This window comes from Hermetia illucens, chromosome 2 (assembly GCF_905115235.1).
Source record: "Hermetia illucens chromosome 2, iHerIll2.2.curated.20191125, whole genome shotgun sequence".
In the NCBI taxonomy this organism is placed as follows: Eukaryota; Metazoa; Arthropoda; class Insecta; order Diptera; family Stratiomyidae; genus Hermetia; species Hermetia illucens.
The window spans coordinates 187132025-187153796 of NC_051850.1; the positions used below are offsets into that span (position 1 = coordinate 187132025).

At 43.4% G+C, this 21772-nt stretch overlaps 2 protein-coding genes across 2 annotated transcripts in view; one reads left to right on the forward strand and one right to left on the reverse strand.

Moving 5' to 3' along the window:
* The window catches only part of LOC119648626, an 84258-nt gene that overhangs the window by 29759 nt on the left and 32727 nt on the right, over positions 1 to 21772 (reverse strand). The window lies entirely within an intron of this gene.
* The window catches only part of LOC119647810 (tubulin polymerization-promoting protein homolog), a 37467-nt gene continuing 25648 nt past the window's right edge, over positions 9954 to 21772 (forward strand). The window contains exon 1 of the mRNA XM_038049027.1: positions 9954 to 10307. The gene's annotated coding sequence lies outside the window, so the exon portion shown is untranslated. The remainder of the gene's footprint in view (positions 10308 to 21772) is intronic.

Consider the following 21772-nt stretch of genomic DNA (forward strand, 5'->3'; position numbering starts at 1 on the left):
TCGTACGGGCAGCCGACGCGTGGAGACGCGATTCCTTTGAAGTGAAAAAAGCAATTCATTTCTCTTCTCGGCTCTATCCCTCTCTACAGGATAAAGAAGGATACGGAGTTTTCCTTGCTGCTGAATATAAAAAACTGGTTCCCTGCTATCTGGACCTGGATCTATGCAGGTAGAACATCGGAAGATAATCCAATTCCTGCAATAGTTGCGAACCATGTGCGGACCTCGCTGATCTCGTAAGGAGGTGTAACGGGCCAAAGTGGCTAAACCTTCAACAGTGCACCCTCAATAAACCCTCTGTCCTCTGAGTTGTGCTTGAGTGGTCGGAAAAGGAAGCTTCTTCAACAGTGTACCCTCAACAAACCCTCTATCTTCTGTGTTGTGCTTGAGCAGTCGTAGAAAGAAGCTCTTTCAACACTGCGTCCTCAGCAAACTCTCTTTTTGTTCACGGAATACTTCTAATCTGTATGTATTACATATACAGGGTGGACAAAAAATTCTGACATATTTTCAGATATCTAACCAGTATAAAATTACCACATAAAGGTTAACAGCAACTATAACATGAAACAAAAACATTTACAATAAATGCTTAATATTTCCTCCTAGGTCCTCAACACATTTAGGAAGTCACGGAAATTATCAATGCCGAGTCAGCGCCACTTTCAGCACGTCAACGTTGGCATACAGTGTAGCCGAGACTTTCTTCCGGGGTGGACTAGACGGAGTAGTCTATCGAGTTAATGTAGAGCGAGTTTGGAAGTCAAACTTTCTTGCCCCAAAACCCCGGAAATTCGTAAATTCGTTGGTCTCAGATTGCTGAGTGGTCTAAGGCTCCATGGTGTCCCAAAAACTCGCCTGCTGACAGCTAACTGCAGCATTTATGTTTCCTTCGATGAAAACCAGCGATATCTTCTTAGTGTCGTAAACTTCGGCCCGCACCATAATCGAAGCTGAAAAATGAGGGTGTTTGCAGCCATTGTCTTTTGATGGCCGTTCTTGAGCAATGAGCAGGGATGCTGGCGACTGTGCAGCAATTCCACAGTCTAGTTGGTTGGACCACCGTTATGACTACAGTCCCAACGTCTTCCAGTCTCTGGGAAAAGATGCAGAGCTCCGCAGACACTGGTTAAATTATCATAAAACGAGTCGTTTGAGCAATGCTCGCCGCCTTCGGTGGCAACTTGTGTAAATCAACAACTGTGGACGTTGACTTTTATTAGGACATAATGTAAGCCAACTGAAGTAAACAAATAATTACAACACATTCTTGAGTAAAATTACTGCAGTGCCGTTTGCCCACTCGCCCTCTATGGTTCTGAGTGTTGGTCGACTATAAAAGACAATGAATTTCGAAATGAGGATATTTGCGATCGATATAGGGTTGTACCATATACCCATGGTGGTTTAGGGTTACCTGGCTCCCTTCGTTGATGATGTATATGCTTTCTGCTGCATCTAAGAGATGGGGTTTCCGCACCCACTTTATAACATCCACATTGTCTATCGTTAGGCCATGTCGCTCTTCCACCATATGCCTTGCAACCATAGACTTGGTGTTTCGAGGATCGTCGCTTTTACGTTTGTTGTACTCTCTTAGGTGCTCCTCGAATCGAGTAGTCACTAGTCTTTTAGTCTGCCCAATGTATACTTTTTCATATTCTGGGCAGTTAACCTTATAGATTCCACTCATCTCTTCTTTTTAAGGTTTTGTGTAAAACAAAACCTTATTATTTTGTGTAAAACAAAACCTTATTAAAATCGATTCAATGTCTGTCTGTCTGTCACACGCATTTTTCTCCAAAACGCCTAAACCGATCCGAACGAAATTTGGTGGACAGATGGGAGCTATGAAATCCCACGCATACAGTGAGTGGCATAAATTTAGGTGGAGTTTAAAGGGGGGCTCCCCATACATGCAAAGGGGGGTTCAACAATTTTTTTCACCCAATATATTTGTGTAGGGTGTCAAATGAAAGGTCTCGATCGGTACTTTCCGAAACTGACATTAGTTTTGGCATAAATTGTAAAGTGCGTGAGTAAGGAGTCAAAATGTACGCACTTGAAGTGAGACAGGACTCATTTTCGGAAACTACCTAACCTGAAAATCCGAAAAAAATCAGGGTGGTGCGCCTAGATGAAATCTAGGCCTCAAAATGTGTCCCATTCCGATATCTGCTCAAATAAACTTACTAATAGTATATTACTACTTTGTAGAAATTTACTGAAAAACCCCCCTTAAATTCATCCTAGCACTTCCGAATTTTGTACCAGTATAGGGGACAATATTTCGTATATGTGTGCTAAATTTCATTGAAATCAGGCAATTAACGCCAAAGTTATAGCAGTTCAAACTTATCAATTTCGTGCTAATTAACAGCATTCTAAGCCATACAAATAAGATGCTGACGTCATAATTAACGAGAATAATTGAAATTCGAGTGAAATATTAAAATTCCCTTTTTTTTTTTTTGAGGAGGTGGAAATCTTCAAAAAGACACTGGTCTGGACACACCAGCGTGTGGGATTTTTACCCACTAAAACCACCCCCGACTCCCTCCCTGCCTCGCGGAACCACCATAAGGTATTACATCACGGGGCGGAGTCAGCTCACTCTAGCTTTGTCACCTTTCTTCTATACGCGGCGCACGTGACCGCGTTTTTCTCCTCTCCTCTGCTTTTCGCAGTTTATTTTAGATAGATGCGATCATGGAGTTTACCGCATCCCAATTCTCTTGATGTGCTAGCATTTTCGGCACCAGATTTTCTGGTACCAGCACCTCCCCTAGAGTCTCCTCTAGATTCCTCCTTTCTTCCACAAATCTCGGACAGTGGAAGAATACATGCTCTGGGTCCTCTGGGACTCCATTGCAATTTGGACAATCGGGTGAGGTCTCCAATTTAAACCTGTGAAGGTATTGGAGATATCCTCCGTGCCCCGTGAGAAACTGGGTGAGATTATAATTAATCTCACTGTGTCGTCTCTCCAACCACTCCTTGATGGCAGGAATGAGGCTGTGCGTCCACCGGCCCTTTCCCGAGCGTTCCCACCGCTCTTGCCATCTATTTATGGATCTCTCCCTTTCCGTCTTCCTCGTCCGCGATGAGGAAGAGGTTGGCTTTGCATTGTATATGTTCGCCATCTCATCTGCCAAGATGTCAATCGGCATCATTCCGGAGATGACGAATGCTGCATCATCTGAGACAGTCCTGAAGGCAGAGCATACCCTCAGGGCTGTCCTCCTGTAGACTGAACTCAGTTTGGTAGCGTTCCCTGACATCCACAACGCCTCCCTCCAAACTAGGGTTGCATAGAGCATGATCGAGGTCACCACCCTGGCTATAAGTAACCTAGAGGTATGCCGTGGCCCTCCAATGTTCGGTATCATCCTTGCCAGGGCCATACTTGCAGTGGATGATTTATCGCAAACATACCGCACATGTTGCTTATAGCTAAGCTTCCTGTCTATCACCACTCCCAAGTATTTGATGGCCGGCTTGGAAGTGACGATATGATTCCCGATTCTAATACAGGCGTAATTTCTCTTCCGGCGCTTAGTGATGAGGACCGCTTCCGTTTTTTCCTCCGCAAGTGTCAGACCAGAGCTCTTTAGCCAACTTTTAACAGCACCGATTGCCTCACTTGAGTATAACTCAGCATCTTCGAGATGCTTTGCGACAACAACCAGCGCAATGTCGTCAGCGTAACCCACCACTGTGGCTTCCCCCGGAAGGGGAAGATTAAATACATCGTTGTACATGATGTTCCACAGTAGTGGGCCCAATACGGAGCCCTGCGGGACACCCGCGGAAACAACGTACTCCTGCGGTCCGTCATCGGTGTCATACCAGAGCCTCCTTTCAGTTAAATAACTATCGACGATAGCAGCGAGATAGGCGGGAATACCAACCTTCGCTAAAGATTTCCGTATTAGATTCCAATTGGCCGAATTAAATGCATTTTTCACATCCAAGGTTACTACCACGCAATATTTGCTGGTACTAACCTTTCCGTGAATTGCATCTTCGGCCAAGCCAGTAACCAATTTGATGGCATCAATGGTTGATCTGGCTTTACGGAATCCATACTGCCGATCCGAAAGGCCGCCTTGGCTCTCAACTACTGGGAGTAATCTATTATAGATTACCCGCTCTAGCATTTTCCCCACCGTGTCCAAAAGACATATGGGTCGGTATGAGGATGGTTCACCTGGAGGTTTACCTGGTTTAGGCAGAAGTACCATCTGTCTTTTTTTTTTTTTGAGGAGGTGGAAATCTTCAAAAGACACTGGTCTGGACACACCAGCGTGTGGGATTTTTACCCACTAAAACCACCCCCGACTCCCTCCCTGCCCCGCGGAACCACCATAAAGTATTACATCACGGGGCGGAGTCAGCTCACTCTAGCTTAATCCCCTTTCTTCTATACGCGGCGCACGTGACCGCGTTTTTCTCCTTTCCTCTGCCTTTCGCAATTTATCTTGAATTGATGCGATCATGGAGTTGACCGCATCCCAATTCTCTTGATGTGCTAGCATTTTCGGCACCAGATTTTCTGGTACCAGCACCTCTCCTAGAGTCTCCTCTAGGTTCCTCCTTTCTTCCACAAATCTCGGACAGTGGAAGAATACATGCTCTGGGTCCTCTGGGACTCCATCGCAATTTGGACAATCGGGTGAGGTCTCCAATTTAAACCTGTGAAGGTATTGGAGATATCCTCCATGTCCCGTGAGAAACTGGGTGAGATTATAATTAACCTCACCGTGTCGTCTCTCCAACCACTCCTTGATGGCAGGAATGAGGCTGTGCGTCCACCGGCCCTTTCCCGAGCGTTCCCACCGCTCTTGCCATCTATTTATGGATCTCTCCCTTTCCGTCTTCCTCGTCCGCGATGAGGAAGAGGTTGGCTTTGCATTGTATATGTTCGCCATCTCATCTGCCAAGATGTCAATCGGCATCATTCCGGAGATGACGAATGCTGCATCATCTGAGACAGTCCTGAAGGCAGAGCATACCCTCAGGGCTGTCCTCCTGTAGACTGAACTCAGTTTGGTAGCGTTCCCTGACATCCACAACGCCTCCCTCCAAACTGGGGTTGCATAGAGCATGATCGAGGTCACCACCCTGGCTATAAGTAACCTAGAGGTATGCCGTGGCCCTCCAATGTTCGGCATCATCCTTGCCAGGGCCATACTTGCAGTGGATGATTTATCGCAAACATACCGCACATGTTGCTTATATTATAGCTAAGCTTCCTGTCTATCACCACTCCCAAGTATTTGATGGTCGGCTTGGAAGTGACGATATGATTCCCGATTCTAATACAGGCGTAATTTCTCTTCCGGCGCTTAGTGATGAGGACCGCTTCCGTTTTTTCCTCCGCAAGTGTCAGACCAGAGCTCTTTAGCCAACTTTTAACAGCACCGATTGCCTCACTTGAGTATAACTCAGCATCTTCGAGATGCTTTGCGACAACAACCAGCGCTATGTCGTCAGCATAACCCACCACTGTGGCTTCCCCCGGAAGGGGAAGATTAAATACATCGTTGTACATGATGTTCCACAGTAGTGGGCCCAATACGGAGCCCTGCGGGACACCCGCGGAAACAACGTACTCCTGCGGTCCGTCATCGGTGTCATACCAGAGCCTCCTTTCAGTTAAATAACTATCGACGATAGCAGCGAGATAGGCGGGAATACCAACCTTCGCTAAAGATTTCCGTATTAGATTCCAATTGGCCGAATTGAATGCAATTTTCACATCCAGGGTTACTACCACGCAATATTTGCTGGTACTAACCTTTCCGTGAATTGCATCTTCGGCCAAGCCAGTAACCAATTTAATGGCATCAATGGTTGATCTGGCTTCACGGAACCCATGCTGCCGATCCGAAAGGCCGCCTTGGCTCTCAACAACCGGGAGTAATCTATTATAGATTACCCGCTCTAGCATTTTCCCCACCGTGTCCAGGAGACATATGGGTCGATATGAGGATGGTTCACCTGGAGGTTTACCTGGTTTAGGCAGAAGTACCATCTGTCTGTCTGTCTGTCTGTCCGTCTGTCTGTCTGTCTGTCGGTCTGTCTGTCCGTCACACGCATTTTTCTCGGAGATGGTTATAGCAATTGACACCAAATTTGGTAGAAAGGTGGGAACTGTGAACGCTCACGCATACAGTGAATTACATCCTTTTACGTCGAATTTAAGGGTGGGTCCCCATACATGCAAAAGGGGGGTGTAAAATTGTTTTTCATCAAATATAGTCATGTGGGGTATCAAATTAAAGGTCTCGATTAGTACTTTTCAAAGCCGATCTTAGTTTTGACATTCGTTGGAAGAGTGGGGAGCGCGGGGGGTTGAAAGTGATCACTTCCGAAAAATCTGAAAAAAATCAGAAGGCTGCCACTATATAGTGCCTGGGCTCCGAAATACCTTCCATGCCGATATCTGTTTAAATAAAGTTAATAATAGTATATTACTACAATTTTTTGTAATTGGTTAGAAACCCCCCTTAAGTTCATTCTAGTATCATGAAATTCTACAGCCGTATAGGCTATAATATAGAGCATTATCTCACCAAGTTTGGTGGAAATCGCACTATTACTAACAAAGTTATAATACCTCAAATTTGCTGCTTCTTCGAAAATTGAAGACTATGAATGTCAATATCACCCGAAAGTGGATACTCTCACATAATATATGAATATATTACGTGCTACGTACTAAGAAATACACAAAACCTTTCGTACCTGAAGCGTCCAGCTTCCGGTTTCCCGATTTGTTTGTTGTTTGTAGAGTGTTGTTAGTTGGTCCCTATTTATTCTATTTTGCTTTTTACGTAATATTCTGTCTATTTCCCCCCTACTGTATCCGTTTTTCACCGCTGTGTCTTTTATATAAGTTATTTCTTTTTTGAATCGCTCTTCTGTCAATGGTGTCACTAGCAGCCGATGTATCATATTGTAGTAAGCCGCCATTTTCTGCCGTATGTGTGTTTCGATGTCCTTGGTATGGTTCGTTGTGTGTGAGTTTTCTTTCTGTATATGTCAAACTCGAGTTTATTGTTGGACGTTGTTGGTCCGAAAACGCTATCCGTTGGTCATCATCCTTTTCCATTGTGAAAGTTATGTTGCGGTGTATGTTATTTATTGCTTCTCGATGTCTTCATTTGGGATTATAACCAAAATGTCGTCTACGTAACGTGCCCAAAATTTTGGCATGATACCCGGTTTTTCAATTTCTTCTCCTATGCTTTTCATGAAGATTTAGCTTATCAAAGGGAATAACGGGTTCTCCATTGCAGTTCCTGGGGTGGTATTGTAGAATTAGTCTCTGCAGACAAAGTAGTTCTCATTCATGCAGAGAGCTGCTAGTTTTGTGTAGACTTTCGCCTTTTTCCTCTTGTTCATTTCCACTCATTGTTCTGTTAGCCAATCCTCGAGTTTCCAAATGGCTTCTTTGGTTGGTATGCTCGGATATAAGGCTTTTATATCGAATGATACCAGACAATCGCTTTTCTCTAGGTTTTTGTGTGCAACAAGTTTCTCCACTAGCTCCTTGCTGTTTTTTACTGCATACTTGCTGTGATAATTTCCAATGGTGCTTATTTCTTTCATAAGCCACTTTGCGATTTTATAGGTTGGAGAGTTGGTGTCCGCTATGATCTCTCGTGTCTCATTACCTTGCTTGTGGATTTTTGGCTGGATCCTCATTCTCGGTAAAGCATAGTACTAAGTTCGCTTTTTCGCGTGAAATCTCATATAAAAACTGTCAAAAATTTCGCATTTGTGAAATAATTTCACACCGTGGTACTAAGTTTTTCGCACGAAAAAATTTCGACCAAATTAGCTAAGACACAATTATCCACAGAAATCTACACACAGTTGTCAAATTTCCGTGCGAAAACAATGCACCTACACATTATTTTCGCGCGAAAATATGACAGATAGGCAGATGATAAACTGACTGACCAACAGTCTATAAAATTCTATTGTGTTTGGCTATTGTAAGTGGACGGACCTAATTTATAGAATTTAAAATGAAAAAGTTGAGTGTAGATGAAAAGAAAAAATTTATTAAAATTTTAAAAGAAAATAGTGCTGTGTGGGATTTGTCCGAAGCAGGGCATCGAAAAAGTACGGCATTGGCTGCCGGTTGGGAGAAGATTTCCAAAGAAATGAAAAGACCAGGTAATATAGTTTTATGAAAATGTTGGTGTAGGCATTATATTTGTGCTTTTATTACAGTTGCGGAATGCAAGACCATCTATAGATCTTTTAAAGATTTAGCACGTTATAGGGGAAGGAAAAAACAGTGCCAAAAATCCGGCAGTGAGCTCATTCTAGATGAAAGTGAATCTCCCGAAACTTCGATTGGCAATGAAGAAGAATGTGCAGAATTTTCAGTTTGTTTGGATTTTTTACTCTAACACTGCCGCCAACTTTTGATTCGGAGATATTCCATCTGTTGGCCGAGTCATTTTCTTGGGCTTCAAATAAGCTGTCACCATCGATAGGATCCGCTGAAAAGTTATCACGTCCATGTGAAAATTTTCACAGAATCTTATTGGATCTTTAATTAAATCCTGAAACTATATTAGACAAATTAAAAAATACTAATTGAACGAATTTGCAGAATACAACTCACATCTCTTGCAAACCTGCCACTTTTTTGTCGCTTCTTCAAATAAATGCTTTTATTTTGCCTTTTCTTTTTTTGTTTTTTGATAGATTCGGCAAGCGCTGCACTATATAACAAAATAGCATCTTCCAAATCAGAATCAGAGTCTAAATAGATAAACATTTTTTGTATTTTGTGGAACACTGCTATTTTCTTTAAAATTGAAAATCTCCACTATCACTGTCACAAATCTCCACTGTCAATTTTCCACAGCGAAAAAATTTCGTTCGAAAATATTTTTTCGTGCGAAAAACTTAGTACTACGCTTAAAGACGGGTTTGGCATCCTCAAGGCTGCAATGTTTCCCAGTATTTTCCTACTTTCGTTAAGTGCCTTTTCTACCCTTTTTATGGATTCAGGGAGGGGATTGTTTCTCAACTTGAAAAAATTTCCATTTTTCAGTTTTTCTTCTAGGGTACTGTTGTATTCGTTCTTATCTATTATTACAACCGCGTTTCCTTTGTCGGCTTTCGTGTAGAAAACATCCTTTTCTCTCCATTTCTTAACTATCGGGTCATATCGTTGTTTTTCCACTTGTTGTTCTCTTGTCTAGAATGTCCCCCACTTCTTTACGAACGATTTCCTTTGATTCGGAGTCTAGGTGCCGAATGGCTCCTTCTACGTCGATGACCACGTCTTCAATTTGGGGTTTAGTATTGATTGCGAAATTGAGTCCGTTATTGAGTAGTTCCAGCTCGCGTGTTATAAATGTTTGCGACGATTTGTTGATGACAAAGTTTGGTATTTGTTGAACCTCTAGGGGGGAGGCTTGTCTCATGGGTGGTGACTTTATCTTCATTCTGTATAATTTTTTGTTGAGCAAATCCCGTTTTCGCCTTCTTCCCAATCGAATGCTCTATCCAGTTTAAATATCTTTGGTTCTATCTGAGTTCCTTCCATTGTTAGGTCTCTCTTCCGGCCTGCTAGAAAACTCTGGACCCAGGGAGAATCAAGGAGGGCTGGCTGTCATCAATAAATTCAGATACATTTTTAATAAATTTTTGGGTTCTTGCCCTCCGTGGCCATTCTCACCTGCAATCTAAATAAGCTCGAAAATCATGAGCCCCCGATAAACGACTAGAGCTTTACTCAAGGCAAAGTATCTAAATAGTTCGCTTTGGAATTTGACCGAATCTAGCACTGAACTTTCGTGCACAAGCTCTGCAAACTGGAATATCTTTTATTGGCTGAGACTGTTTGCTATCAGATATGCGAAACTTCCCCATCCAGTATCTGAGATTTAATAAAGCTTCCTTCCAGCTAACAAGGCTACGAATATAGTTGGTCCGATTTATTATCAAAATAAACGTTCGCTTGCTCTGGAAGGCACTCAAGAGCTTTTATCTAATCACAAAGTTGGGCTGCTTGAGAAGTTTGTGGCTGGGCATTGGGTGTCGTGCTCAGTTAAAAATAATTTGAATTTTTCGGAGATTTTGTAATATTGCTTTAATACCAGAGTGGTCAGTTGGACTGTGGACTATTATTGGGAAGTGATTGGAACGGCAGTGAAAAGTGTAGTGTTGGTGAACCAGTGCGGAAGTTTTCAAGTGGAGACCATTAGTTTAGTGCTGCTGACTCTGAATCAACGTACAAACTCGTCGAGCTCGTGGGAACAAGGACTATCAAGGTAAGGACACTCAAGATGAATTGTGTTTGGAGTGTGAGTCACACGGACGCATCTCAATGAGATGACATCATCCCCCCAAGTGCTACGCTATCATGACGATATACTGCTCTAGTCTCATTGCTAGTGTCCTTCCGCTTCCGCAGTTTCGTGTTTATTTACGTTTTCAGATAAGACGCCATACAGGTTGGTGTAATTTGTGGACTTTTTCTTCTTTGTCTGTAGCAGGAATATCACATTCCCGGGATCAATAAGAGCATGCGCTTGGATAAGGGGAAGATTTCCTGGATATGTGCAAAGTGGGACAATATTATCGAGACAGGACTTGGATTGTAGGCCGTGCACCTGCATCCTTTCTCACTATTGGAAAATGCAAAAAACGAGGACATCGTGTTAGAAGATTTGTCTGTCCGAGACGACATGCAAAACTTGTAGTGGATTCGTTATATGAACATGTTATAAGAGAAGTACAAGGTGCTGCTTCGAGGGCACGTGCCAACGGCATATCTTTGTTTGGTAGTTGAGGTCATCATTTGGAGTGATTGATGATAGGTGGCTGTGATTAGTCTTTTTGATTATAGCAACAATACGTAAACTAACTCACAAACTCGTAGTTCCCAGTTGCCTGCACTTGTTCGTTAAACAAGGTCCTCCCGATAATTGGCGCCGTTTTAATGAGTCTACCTTTGTCTGAGAAGTTAAAGATTTCTGCTTATACAGAACCCTGGAGCGAGATTTTTAAAATTTAAATTTAAAATTTAAAATTAAATTATTAAAATCGGTTCAATGTCTGTCTGTCTGTCTATCGGTCCGTCTGTCTCTCTGTCTGTCCGTCTTTTTTTTTTTATACCTTGGAAGGTGAAAAGGTTCAAAACCTACCGCTGGTTCCTGCCATACGGTTATGTGAGACTTTTATTCACTAAAACCACCTCCTTCTCCTTCGCTTACCCCGCGGGATTGCCATTTCGGTATTACATCGCAGGGCAGGATCAGTTATGAACTGCGGCTTTTCTCGTTATTTGTAACTTTCCTCCTCCCTCCTCCCTCTTCAACAGATTGTGGATCGGCTTCATTAATTTTTCCACCGCCCTCCAAGATGTTTGAGAGGCTAGCATGTGGTCCACGATATTCTCGGGTGTCAACCGTGCCTCGTCGTCAATTTCCGCTTCCGCGTGCAGCGAACCGCGGGCAGTTAAAAACAACATGCTCCGCATCTTTCGGAATCATCACGCATGTCGGGCAATACGGGGAGTCGTCACGCCCGAAGCGATAAAGGTATGCACGGTACGCTCCGTGTCCGCTTAGGAATTGAGTTAGGTGGTAACTAACCTCACCGTGCCTTCGCTTGATCCATTTAGAGACATCTGGAATAATCCTGTGTGTCCAGCGTCCTTTAGGTGAATCATCCCACCTTTTTTACCATTCCAAAATAGAATCACTTCGTGCCAATTGCCGACGATTGGAATAGGACTCACCGATTGCATATGATGGGTCATAGAGGCGTCGGCCCTCGTTCGCCAAGATGTCGATGGGGATCATGCCAGCTATCACACAAGCTGCTTCATCTGAAGTTGTACGGTAAGCGCATGACGTACGTAATGCGCTCAATCGGTATGCGACTGCGATTTTTCTTCTGTTTGCTTCCACCTTCAAAGACGATGCCCAGACTGGAGCTGCATAAAGCAAGATGGAGCTAACAACACTCGAGATCAGGAGCCGACGGCTTTGCCTAGGACCACCTATATTTGGCAACATTCTTGGCAACAATGTAGCCACTCCGGAAGCCTTGGTTGCTAAATTTTGAAGATGAGACTTGAATTTCAGTCTTTGGTCAACCATGACTCCTAGGTACTTAAGTGTTGGCTGCGACTGTATTATGTGTTCACCAATCCTAATCTTTATCGACGTCTGCTTCCTTCGCTTTTTAATCAAAACTGCCTCGGTTTTATGCTCCGCAAGTGTCAGACCAGGTTCCTCTAGCCAAGACCTGATTTCAAAAATTGCCTCGTTTGTGAGTACCTCGATCTCATCAATGTCTTGGGCCACGATAGTTACTCCGATATCGTCTGCGAAGCCAATGGTTGTCACTCCTTTAGGTAGTTGCAACTTTAAAATTCCATCGTACGACCGAGAACTGATCCTTGTGGAACCCCGCAGGTTGTTGTATACGTCTTAGGTCCATCGTCCGAATCGTAGCACAATATCCTCTCCCGGAGAAATTCCATGACTATGTGCACTAGATATTTAGGAGCGCCCAATTCGGCTAAAGTCGCAATTATTTTGCTCCACTTTGCCGTATTAAAAGCATTCTTCACGTCGAGAGTAACTACCGCGCAAGATTTATTGGCCTCCATTGCTTTTTCCGCAATTTCCGTCACCGTGCTGATGGCATTGACAGTAGATCTTGCCTTTCGGAACCCGAACTGCCTGTCTGAGAGACCACCCTCCCTTTCTGTAATTGGTACAAGCCCATTGAAGATGACACGTTCGAAAAGTTTGCCGATGCCGTTTAGCAGGCTATAAGACGAAGGATCACCCAAAGGTTCTGTCTGTCCGTCCGTCTGTCTGTCTGCCTTTTTTTCGGCGTTGGAAGGTGGAAAGATTCAAAACCTACCACTGGCTCCTACCACGCAGTTATGTGAGACTTCTACTCACTAAAACCACCTCCTTCTCAATCCACTTTCCCCACGGAACTCCTATAAAGTATTGCGTCGCGGGGCTGGATCAGCTTTTAACTGCGGGTCATTATGGTTCTCTTCCTTCCTTGTTTTCGTCGTAGTTCTTCCTGCCTAAGCTGTTGGTGGATAGCTTGTAGTTCCCTTACAACCTGGTTCCAGACATCCGTTGACTCCAGCATAAACTTCACAATGTTTTCGGATGTTAAACGCCTGTCTGCGACCGCTTCCATTCTTGTTCGGTGCGCGGTGAACCTGGGGCAATCAAATATGACATGCTCCGCATTCTCAGCCACGTTACCACATCTTGGGAAGCATGGTGTCTCGTCGTGACCAAATCGATGTAAATAAGGACGATAACCTCCATGTCCGCTTAAGAATTGTGTTAACTCGTAGCTTAATTCCCTATGGTTTCGTTTGTTCGGAATGAGGCAGTATGTTCAACGACCAGTTTGGGACGCGTCCCATCGCTTTTGCCACCGTCCGGTAGATTCCCACCGTGCCAGCTGCCATCGAAATGCGCTAGACTCTCCAGTTGCATACGTTTTGTCGTAGAGTCGCCGGCCTTCCTTCGCCAAGATGTATATGGGGAGCATCCCTGCTAGTACATATGCTGCTTCTCCTGATGTTGTCCGATACGCACTGCATATCCGGAGTGCACTTAGCCGATACGCCATTCCCAATTTTCGGCAATTCACTTTGTTATTCAGAGCAGTTGCCCAAACTGGAGCTGCGTAGAGTAACACGGAGCTGACTACCCTAGAGAGCAGAAGACGTCGACTTTGTCTTGGCCCACTAACATTCGGTAGTATCCTCGAGATCGTTGCAGCGATGGAAGACGCTTTAGTTGCGGCGTACTAAATGTGTCTTTTGAAGTTGAGTCTTCTGTCAATAATTACTCCGAAGTATTTGAGCGATGGTTGCTAATGAGAACTACTTCTGTTTTATGTTCAGCAAGTGAAAGGTCAGAATTTCTCAACCAGGAATTGATCTCCCATATCGCTTCATTTGCGTAGATCTCGATTTCGTCTTGGTGGTGGTACTTTGCAACCACTGTTATTCCGATATCATCGGCGAAGCCAATAGTTATCACGTTGTCCGGTAGGCGTAGCGTCAACACTCCATCATACATAACTAACCACAGCAAGGGACCCATGACAGAACCCTGTGGCACTCCGCAAATTGTCGGGAATATTTTTAGTCCTCCCCCTCTCCCTTTTAGCCCCTTCTCCCAAGGAGAAACTCAACCACAATGCGTACAATGTACTTCGGGGCCTGTATCTTGTCGAGTGCCTCGATTATTTTTTTCGATTTTGCACTATTGAACGCATTTTTTACGTCGAGGGTTATTACTGCACAGCATTTTCCTTCTTCTGTTGCAGCCTGAGCCAAACCAGTCAGCATGCTGATTGCGTGGACAGTTGATTTCGCCTTATGAAATCCGAATTGTTTGTCGGATAGGCCTCCTTCCTTTTCCGCAACAGCGAGCAGTCTGTTGTATAATACTCGTTCAAATAGTTTACCAATGGTATTGACCAAACATATCGGTCGATATGAGGAGGGGTCTCCCAATGGTTTACCTGGCTTCGGAATAAGTATCAACTTTTGCAGCTTCCATTGCTCGGGGAATTCTCCTTCTCTAAGTTATGGCGTAAAAACTTTGGCAAACATACCTGGTGCTGACCTGGCTGCCACTTTCAGGGCGATATTCGGGATTCCATCTGGCCCTGGGGTCTTATTTTCAGCGAATTTCCTTGCTGCATCAAAAATTTCCTCTTCTACCACTTCAGGAATTTCGTCGGGGTTTACATGAACTTTAGGCAGATTTGTGTAGTTCATATCCTCTGGGAAGAGAGTGTCCACTATGTTTTGTAGTAATTTTGAACAGGTAATCGGTGGGGAGCGCTTGCCTTTCAGTGATGACATTACAGACCTGTAGGCGCCACCCCATGGATCAGAATCAGCTTCGGTACTCATCCGCTTGAAATGTTCGGATTTGGTCTTCGTGATAGCTACTTGCAATTTTTTCCTCGCGTTCTGATATTGCATGTGTAGCTCAACGAATTCAGGTCGGTTTCTTCTGCACTGGGAGCGTCTCCTAGCTTCGAGGCACTTTTTCCGGCATTCCTCAATTTTGGAATTCCACCAAAAATTAGGATTTTGTCTTCGGAAAGTGCTACGTCGAGGCATAGCGGCATCGCATGTCTGCTGCAATTTTTCCACGACCTGTGAAACTTTGTTTTGTGCGCTTCCCGATAGGAATGTATCTTCCAGAAGTATTATAACTCCTTGAACGTTTCTGCGTCGAATTTCTTAGTTACCCAGCTTCATATTATTCCTTTGCGAGGTTTGAAAGATGATAGCCTGATGATCGCTGTATGTGTTCTCCTCGCTGACACGCTACTGCAAGTCTCTGATTAGAGTATCACTGACGAAGGTGAGGTCTACCACCGACTGAAATTCTCCTCTCCGGAATGCGTTGGCTCCCCCAGAGTTGGCAAGTACCACGTTCAAGCGTGAAAATGTCTCCAGCAATATTCGTCCTCTTGCGTTGGTTTCTCTGGTACCCCATTCTGCTGTCTGTTTGTCTGTCTGTCACAGGCACTTTTCTCAGAAACGGCTATACCGATTGACACGAAATTTGGTGAGAAGGTGGGAACTGTGGACTCCCAGACATGCAGTGATTGATATCCTTCTACGTTGAGATTTAGGGGGGGTCTCTATACAGTGAAGTCCTCGGTGTTTAACGTAAGTACCTGTCGTGAGACTTAATCCTACGGTCCTCTTAAGACACGGATTGATTTTGTGACCACAATCAGAGCCACGCTGAGACAAGCAACAACGGTACCAGTCTATACCAAGTGCATGGCTTAATATTCATACTGGTGGATGCAAGAATTACCTAAATCTCTACCGAACTATGGAGTACGGCACCCGTGTTGATACGCAACACCACACCGAGGCCCGAAAGTCTCTTCTCGCTTGAGCATAACCACAACCACCATGAAACTCCCACTAGGGGGGCCAACCGCAAATAATCGAGCTGTCCTCACATACAACAGAAGTTCACCCGAAGTATGTGAGTCCAGGGGCTTTCCCGGTTCCCATGGTAGCAGTATACCCCTGGTAAGGTTTCGTGACCAATTTGCCACTTCAAATGAGTCCCCGTGCAGACTCGGGTCTGATCGCTCTGATTAGGCCTTTGGAGCATTCGCCTACTGAATCACGGGCGGCAAACCAAAGTGATTACAACGTCTCCCGGTGCCACCACTATGGAGGTTCTCCTCAGCCACTTGGTTCTGGTTTGGCCGATAGGGTTGAGCACCGGGGGTCCCTATACATGTAAAAGAGGGGTGTAACAATTTTTTTTCACCAAATATAGTCATGTAGGGTATCATATGAAAGGTCTCGATTAGTAATTTTCGAAGCCGGTATTAGTTTTGAGATTTGTTAAAAAGGCGGGGAGTGGGAGGAGTGGAAAGCGATGATTTCTTTAACGGACCCATTCTCAGAAACTACCCAACCGAAAAATCTGAAAAAAATCATGAAGATGCCTCTATATGGTGCCTGAAAATACTCTCCATATCGATATCTGATCAATCATACTATTAGTACCAAAGTGACAGTAGCTCAAAGTTGTCTTTACAGTGTAAATTGACAACCCGAAGTACTATGATAAATCTGACATGCTAAATGCATATTCTTAACGGGCTACGTACTAATGGGGTAGTTCTGCACTCAAGTATACTCACACAAGAAGCAAACAAAACCTTTCATACCTGAAGCACCCAGTTTTCGGTTTTCCGACTTGTTCATATTGTTGAAGTGACCATGAAATGAGTTTCTTTTGACCTTATATTTGGAATTGAATTGAAGCTAAAAGACTGAGTTTTTTCTTTGCTTCAACTGTATTATAAGTCGGCAAAGATATAAGTGTAGTTGTAACATTGCTTCATTGATTGGGGCATGTGTCCTCCATTTACGGACTTTAGTTTTACTATAACTTTTTATGGACCTATTGTTTGCGATGCATTCTTCACACTCATCTCACCATTGAGTTGATTAAGTAGAATCGTTTGCTGCCATGGTCCGGATGACTCTGAAGCATAGGAATATGTTGCGCAAGCTTCCATTGCGATGAATCGTCCTGTATCACATCGAGTACCCCCTGTAAAGGTCTATTCCTCTTTCTGCTTTGACATCCCTATGCACAAGCTCATACAACCTCGCGTCCATGATATACATATGGGCAGTAACATCATAGTATACTTTATCCATACATTTCTCTTATCAGGTCTCAGCAATTCATTGTAACCACTCCTGACTATAACCATTTTATTCTCCACAGCTTTAGGTCACGCTTTGCATATTACCCTAGAACTCATTACCAATTGTATCACATAACGTTCCCCCTTTCCCCACCCTCCACAAGGGTTTAGCAAATACGAGTACCTACAAACTTTCACTGCTACCATATTCGCAAAGTTTCACAGCCACTCGTTTCCACCCCCCAACATTTACCTGTAAAGCAACCGAGCAGCTACTTGTGAATACATGACCTAATCGTAACCAAATTTAGAACATGACTTAATGACTGTACTCGCTGCCTCTAATCGTGATAATGTCGTCTTTTGAATTTAATACAGTGAAGTGTTGTGGGCGACTTTATCAGTCGATAGCGTTATTATGAAGAAAGATTTGACGACCTTGAATCATTTTTTTGGTGAGCTTAGTACTGAAACGTGCGAGACAACTCCATATCAATTAAATACCTCCAAATATCGTCAAAGCTACATACTACACACTTCCTCGATTTCCAGCCCAGTCACACATGTCCTGTATCCAAAAATATATAGTGAAATGTTGTCGCGATAAATTCGTGCGTGATGTGCAGTTATAAATTATTTTCGCAAACGCGATATATTTCAGGGGGTGGAGAACTAGAACAGTTTCTTTTAACTCGAACATAAATGCTTTTTCTAGGGAAGTATATCTGAGCTAATAAACCGGAAAAGGCGTGAACAAATTTTGGTTTGACATGAGCTCGTCCAATTTCGGAATAAGGAATAAATCAGAAATTTATGAAAATAACTACAAATCGACAGATTTACATTGATTAGAAAGTGGCTTCCGTTACGGTAGAGTTCTAAGGAATGTAGAATATATGTTACCCAAAAAAAGCAAGAAGCTTTTAGGTTTGACTGAGTAATGGATTGGGGATAGATATCATATTTTCATGCTGATATTCAATTAGTCTGAAAACATAGATTCTGGGTTTAATGATCGTTCTAGTTTTTCGTCGATATAATTTTCCTGGCCGTTTTCGAGATTTTAATTTACAAATTTGAAATTCGAATTTGAAATTTCGAATTTGAGTCGTCAAGTTTCGGCCACGAAAGGGAAATTTATCATGGTGCCTGCCTTGCCGCGCAATATGGCGGGGGAGTTGGTTGAGGGAAGAAGAGAAGGGAGTTTTTTTTTTGCGGCTCGAACAGATAGTGAACGTCTCGATCGTGCGGGATTGGGGCTTGCATAGTTCAAATTTTAGTAGTTTGGGGAAGAATTGGAGATTTTAGTGACGATTTTGTAATATATCCAGAAGTTAATATCTAAACCGCAATGAATTTAAGCTAAATAAAGTGAAACTGCCAATTAGGCGGGCACGAGATGAATTTTGAACAGGGAAAAAGAAAATTCAAAAGGGTGGCTGGTGTAGTGCGTGTTACGCCTAGCAAAGTGTCATTCAAGATGTCTCAGCAGTCTTCAACGTGCCCTTTATTTCGGTCCGTACGCTTTGTGAAGTTTACCGACATTAAACCACATTGACTTTGGTTTACCGCTTCGTGGAAAAAACTAAAATATGAAAGAAGATTCAGGGAGATTGCTTAATCAATACTAGTTGCCTATTTATATGAATTTGTGTTGCTGCGTATAGCATCTTTGCTATGAGAGAAATAGGCTGTTATTAGATGCAATGCTTCAGATTATTTACACCATGGAACTGGGTACTTGCGCGTAAATTCAACATTGAGATTGGAAACGGGACCCCATTTATCGAAATGGGTATACGAACACTAGCAGGTTGATTCGGGTGAAAAAATACTCTCTCTCTCTTTCTTTCTTTGGTAAGGTTAAAATTTTACTGCATTCAAAAATTAATTGAAAAAATAATCCATTTTGATCAGAAAAAGTATCAGACGCGGATCACTATCTCGTTGGCATAGTGCTCCGGGCTAGAATTGCAGCACCACCTACAATCCCCTCTGACACTCAGTTGAGAGTGAATACTGAAGCCATTCACAACACAGCCCTATAAGGGGGTAATGGATGCCGCAATCACTGCTCCTAACAGATGTCCTGGAGATGAAGCATCAACAAATGATTTTCACAACCACCTGAAGAAGGTTATAATTAATACGGCCAAAAACATTTGATGATGAATGTAAGCTAGTAATGAAATAGAAGAATGCTGCATACCGAGTAATGTTGCATTCTCAAGGATCGCGGGCACGCACAGAGACTTATCTTGAACTCCGTCGAACGGAGAAGCGACTTCACAGACGGAAAAAGGAAGCCTGGGAGAACCAACAGGTCTGTGAACTCGAAAAATACAGGGAACACCGCACCAGGCGCGGAACTTTTACCAACAAGTCAACCGAATGAAGCCTTACACACCTCGATGGTCATCCTGCCGACACAAATAGGGAAATCTGATTTCCGACACAATGGGCATATTGGAATGATGGGTTGAGTTTTTTGATGAACTACCCAACAACCAAAGTATCGGCGAGTTGGAGGTCCGTGCAATCAACCGGTTTAAAAACTATCATATAAGTTGCCAGGAGCCGATGAAATTACAGTCGAATTGGCTAAATATGGAGTCCACTAACTACACCAAGCGGTTCATCAACTGAGACTCAAGGTGTGGGATAGTGAATCAATGCCTGACGACTGGCAAAGAGGCATTATCTGTCCCACACAGAAAAATGGGGGATATCACGCAGTGCAGCAATTATAGAGGTATCACGTTGCTGAGTACCATCTATAATTTATTCTCCTCTATCTTGCTAGGCCGGATAGCCCCATACGCCCAGAACATCATTTTCCCATACCAAAGAGGATTCACTCCACGCAAATCAGCAGCAGATAAGATTTTCTCTCTGCGGCAATCGATGGAAAAACTGTTGGAATACGGACCTCAGTTGCACCATTTTTTCATCGACTTTAAAGCCGCCTTTGACAGCTTAGCCAGAGTAATCTAAAGCATCAACTACATGGAATCGCACCGGCTAAACAAAAATAATGAAAATAGGAGACTACAACTTTGAGACAGTTAAAAATTTCTCCTATCTAGGGTTGAAAATCACAACCGATAACAGTTATGAAGATGAAATCCGTGCTCGGCTGTTGGCTGTCAACAGAGCCTATTCCAGCTTACAAAAACTGTTTCGCTCGAAACGTCTCACCATAGGGTCAACGTTCTTATTGTACAAGACTATGATCTTGCCAGTTCTTATGTATTTCTCGGAGATCTGAGTTGTTAGCAAAAAAAGATTGCGAACTCTTGGCCGCGTTCGAGAGAAAAATCCTCCGAAAAATTTTTGACTTTCTACATGAGGATGGATGATTCCGTAGCCTACATAACGACGAAATATATGAGCGATACCATGACCAGTTGTGGTCAATCCGGCTCAATAGGTTGCGGTGGGCTAGTCACTTAATCCGTATGGATGAGAATGATCCAGCCCGGAAAGTCTATAAGGGCAATATTTATGGTAGAAAAAGAAAACGAGTCAGACCCTGCCTGAGATGGAATGATGGCGTAGATCAGGAGGCCAGACGGGTTTTAGGGATATCGAATTGGTGGACCTCGGCGCAAAACCGGTATGTCTGGAGTTGCTCGTTAAGGTAAGCCTAGACCGGTTGTTGCGTCTGATGATGACAGATACAACTCTGCAGGTCCGGATGACATTATTCCTGCTCTAGTAATAGCCGGAATGGATGCCCAGGGCTTGCACATTCGGAATATATACCATGCTTGCCTAGCACATGCTTATATTCCAATCAGCTAGTGTAATGTGAAGATAATATTTATTCCCAAACCAGGGAAACCCACCTACATAGACCCAAAAAGCTTCTAATTAATGGATGGCGTTATGGAGAAGGTTTAGTTGGATATGTACTTTGTCGTATCGTTTTTTAATAAATTTAATGAATACAGTTGTGAAAGATTTGCTTTTGGTCAAGACGCAACCTCTCTATCTGACCAGGACAGATGTTAATCCAGAAGATGTAGTTGATAGGGACCAATGGACGAATTAACTCCTTATAGCAGAAAATCTTGACCTTGGTGCACCGATCTAATATTTTCGATGTAAGGGATTTTTATACCTGTCACCAAAGCAGATGGGATGGGAGAAGTTAGAATTTGCAAGGGCAGATTAGTAATGTAGGAAGCTTTTTCCGATATTCATACTCATTTGGCCTTTATGAACAATTTCCACTAAGTAAACTATCGGTAAATCTCGTCTAAATATGAATACAGGTAGGCATGGCGTTTATAGTACACCTCCTTTCTAAGGGGATTAGCCTATACTTCCGGGCCATTGAGCAAAACGGACTGCATTGCAGAAGACTTTCCTAGTAGATGTAGAGTTACCAGCATTCACCACAAGCCAAATTCAGGCCATGACTCCCCGTGCAGATTGAGGATTTGATCGAAACTCCGCCCATTGTGGGAAGATTTCAGGCATCAAAGGATCATCTGATCTGCGCGTTTGTCATGTCGGAGGA